Source organism: Octopus bimaculoides, chromosome 15 (assembly GCF_001194135.2).
Source record: "Octopus bimaculoides isolate UCB-OBI-ISO-001 chromosome 15, ASM119413v2, whole genome shotgun sequence".
In the NCBI taxonomy this organism is placed as follows: domain Eukaryota; kingdom Metazoa; phylum Mollusca; class Cephalopoda; order Octopoda; family Octopodidae; genus Octopus; species Octopus bimaculoides.
The window spans coordinates 24,501,768-24,505,953 of record NC_068995.1 but is presented as its reverse complement, the minus strand read 5'-3'; the positions used below and the strand labels follow the sequence as shown (position 1 = coordinate 24,505,953).

General features: G+C 38.7%; 1 protein-coding gene across 1 annotated transcript in view; it reads right to left on the bottom strand.

Moving 5' to 3' along the window:
• LOC128249500 (telomere repeats-binding bouquet formation protein 2-like) overlaps window positions 1-338 on the bottom strand; it is a 30,396-nt gene extending 30,058 nt beyond the window's left edge. The window contains exon 1 of the mRNA XM_052973197.1: window positions 252-338. The gene's annotated coding sequence lies outside the window, so the exon portion shown is untranslated. The remainder of the gene's footprint in view (window positions 1-251) is intronic.
• Window positions 339-4,186: the final 3,848 nt, after the last annotated feature.

Genomic DNA, 4,186 nt, shown 5'->3' with positions numbered 1-4,186 from the left:
GTATATATATAGTCCACCAATAATTTATATATATATCCTGGTTGATTTGAACACTTGCTTAAAGGAGTTCAGGATACAATCGCATTGAATTGAAAGCAAATTTCTAATATTCTTATAATTAAGGCTCAACTAAATAATAGTAATAAAATATTTAGTTAACATGTGAAAGGATAGATTTCTTTGAATTAAATTTTTTTTTTAATTCTTATAAAGACACAACACAAACGATTCAAAATACAAAGGATCATTACCATTCAATAAGAACTGGCAGGAAATAAGAGTATATTAAAAAAGCTTCTCAAACATACTCTAAAAAGGAACCAAAAGTGATTAAAGTTGGTTTGAATATTTAGAGAAGGGGAGATAACTATGACGAAATGCGCGAAAATGTGCGTCAGTTTATTTTAATTTTTAAGTCGTCTCAAATTTATTTATTTCGAAGGGACACACGCATACGTCATATACATACATACTAACATTATATACATATGTACATATGCATGAAAGTATCTAATACTATTTTTCAAAGATTCAAAACTTCAAAGGAATTTGTTTGAGAGAAAACTGGTTTAGAACTTTTTTACACTTGATTTAAATGTGAATATACATATTTTGAGAAGTATATATTAGCGGTACAGGCAGTATTAATACCGAGAGGTAATATTTATTCTCACTTAAACGTGGATGTTCAGCTAGAACAAACTTCACCGCGATAGATACCATTAGAGAAACTCTCATATAGGCTTTTGGTGCAATGTGCACGCTTGTTTATATCGTTAGCCGGGAGATAAATCCCCACTAATTCAGCGGCGAGACCACTAGATCACGTGATTTTGATCTTCCTTTGTCTCATCGGTGTGATCTAGTGATCTTGGCGCTGAAGCTCGTGGGGATTTACCCCTCCGCTTGCGATTTGAACAAGCTTTCATTTTGCACCAAAAGACTTTATGAGAGTTTCTTGCATGGTGATACTGCAGTAAAGTTTGTTCAAACAGAACATCTACGTTTAAGTGGGATTAAATTTGAGAAATGTATTTCCTTTCAAATAACTCAGTAAAATTTAACCTTCACTTTTACTTGATTATCAATCACAGTTTATACCAATCCTGTTTCGCAAAAGTCGGAATATCTTGTAAGAGAAAGGCAAGATATTTAACTTTCAACGATGGGTATGAAAAACATTAACAGAAAATGTAAACATCATATAAAACATTAAAAAATATATATGTATTTTATAAAATTATTTAATAGTGCTGCACGTAAAAATTATAAAGTTAATACCGTAAATTGTAGCGTGATAAATGAATGATGAGTTTGATGCAGAGGGAGGGCCGATCCTTAATAATTTCGAGATCATAGAGCACTGATACTAAATGCAGATAACGAATTTTCTTCAGACAAATCACTTCACAAAGTACCAACAATGGTTTCTTTTTTAACAAAGAGTTTGCGTTTCTTGGTCAATGGTTCGTCATCACTCTCATCACACACATCATCACCATCTGTCTCACGCGTTCTCTCTCTCTCTCTCTCTCTCTCTCACTCTGCTGTTATCAACAAAAACATTGTCTTCTGTTTCTTCTGACGTTGTCTTCTGTGACATCTGTTTCGCATGTTCCCTGAATTATACGATGAAAATCACTTGCCTTGAAACGACCAAAATCGTTTTCTATTTCCATGTACAGAAACGTATTGCCAATTATTGGCTTCTATGGTAGTCTTCGATAACTCCCATGCTGCTACTGAATTGAATATAGCAGATTTGAGGTTGTAGTTCTTGATGTTATTGGGTGTTTTCAGTCCTTGTGTATCTTCTCTAAGAGTTTCCGCTTTTGTGACTACGAACCCTTCTTCGAAACATCTTCGTCGGCTTCAATTATATCTCGAACCATTGGCTGGATCGTGCAGATAACACTGGGTGGCAAGAACATGCATCCTATTTTACCATCAACTAGGGGGAACACCTAGGTGAGCAGTTGCATTGTTAAAAACTAATGACGTCTTCATCTCATCAGTAGAAACATTAGGATTTTCCTGGCATTACGCATATCTTTCGTTTCAGGCATTAAATGAAAAATATACAAGTTGAACCTCAATTTTTTTGAATGGTAGTAATGCTCTGATCGCTGGTACATGTACTCTTTCAAAATACGCTGACGTTGTTACCTCTCACGACCGATAACTTTGAAAGGAATTTAACGTCCGCATTCGCGCAACACATCATCATAAACTGTTCTTTGCGACTAGGTGTGTAGGCATCATTGTTAAAAGCTTGGCGATTGCAAGTTAATTGCTACCAATGTAGTAGAATTTCGCTACCATTATACGCTTCGGAAATTAAAAGTTCTTTTTTCTTCCTAAATAGTTCGGTTTCCCCGGTTTGTCTGCTTCCTGATTCACCATGGGCAATTTTATTACCTATTTCGTAACGATTTGTCATACCTACTTGTCACTAGCTTCGAAACTTTTGTTCCATATATGTTCAGCTAACCTGGGAAGAGCACTTTCAATTTCTGCATCCCCCCCCCCCCAGACGACCTAATCTTCAGGAAACTTGAATGTTTGGTCAATGTCAAACTCTTCCCAGACTTCCGCGACCAAGCTGCTTTGCCCAAACGGTTTGGGGGTTTAGGCCTGCACAAGTGCTCGTCTTTATCTCTTCCCTGTTTTCTTTCTTCCATCCATGCTTGCTCCTATTTGGTAGGCAACATCCTCTCCTCTCCAAAATAGACTAATTCCAACAGGGAAATGGATGAAGCTCTATCACACTGGAGAGAGCTGGGTTTGTCAGTTCCGATTACAATGGAGGATAGACGGAAACAGAAAATATGGGACTATCTACGTTCAGATGCCACTTTCAACTCTCTCCTTGATCAATCTGATCAATTTTCAAGGTGTCCCCTACTTTCAGCTAGTGCAAAATTTTCAGGGACTGGGCTGATGCCCTGCCTGTGGTCAACATTGGAGGTCTACTCAGTGTGGATGAACTCTGCATCTCCATGGAAACTGACGCCAGTAGGAGACTGAGATGCCGCTGTGGTAGGCCTCTCAACCCCACAGGTCTTCACGGTCTGTCTTGCCGCCTAAATGTTGGTCGCTTCACTCGTTACACCGAGCTAAAACTAATCATGAAGTGAGCCCTGGCTCTGATTAATATCCCCTCAATTCTAGAGCTGTGGGAGTTATTCAGAAGTGATGGAAAGAGATCAGATGGTCTTACCCTTTCAATTGGGATTCCACAGTCTGCGACTCTTTTGCTCCCTCTCACATCCTGGATACTGCAATTAATGGGAGGGTCACTGCTTCCGTAGCTGACCGGAAGAAAACTCTGAAGTATCGGGACCTAACAGTGAACTATCTCTTCCAACCGGTGGCGTTTGAGACGTTCGGAGGCACTGAGTCACTAACCGCGAAGTTCTTGGCAGCTTGCCTCACCGAGGTGTCAGGTGATGTCCGTGAGGGCGCTTGGTTTTCCCAACGTCTTAGTCTCGCCATCGCCCATGGTAACACTGCGAGCGTCTGGCTTGCTTCAGTAGGTTCTGTTAAACCTTGTGGTGTGAAACCAGTTGCTGTGATGAGAAAAAGAAATCCCCACAAATAGTTTCAATACAGTTTTAACAGAAAGATTAGCAAGAATTAGATGAAAGTTCTCCGGTAATTTTCTCTCATGTAAATAAATGTTTATGTTAATTTAAAAATTCGCCAGTAAAATCTTATAAAATGACAATGCTCTAAAAGATGTACATGTTTATCTAATATAATAAATGCGGAAACTGATTTCTGTGTGTCAGTGTGTCACACTTAGATACTCTTACTATTCCTCATGATGGGGTGAGAGTAATAGGCATAGAGACGGTGAGAGCAGTGGCGAAGACAGATAGAGAGAGAGAGAGAGAGAGAGAGAGAGAGAGAGAGAGAGAGAGAGAGAGAGAGAGAGAGAGAGAGAGAGAGAGAGAGAGAGAGAGAGAGAGAGAAAGAAATAAAAAGAGAGGGAGAAAAAGAGAGACAAAGAAATTTAGTGAGAGTGATGATGTTTTATTAAAAGTAGTAGTGTCGATGGTAGTAATAATATAAGAGAGAGAAATAGGGGGGTATGTGAGAGACAGAGGGAGATGATGTACAACTTTGTTTAAGCATGTCTTTTTGACAGAAATTCCTGTCGCCAACACTATCATTTTTGTTTTAT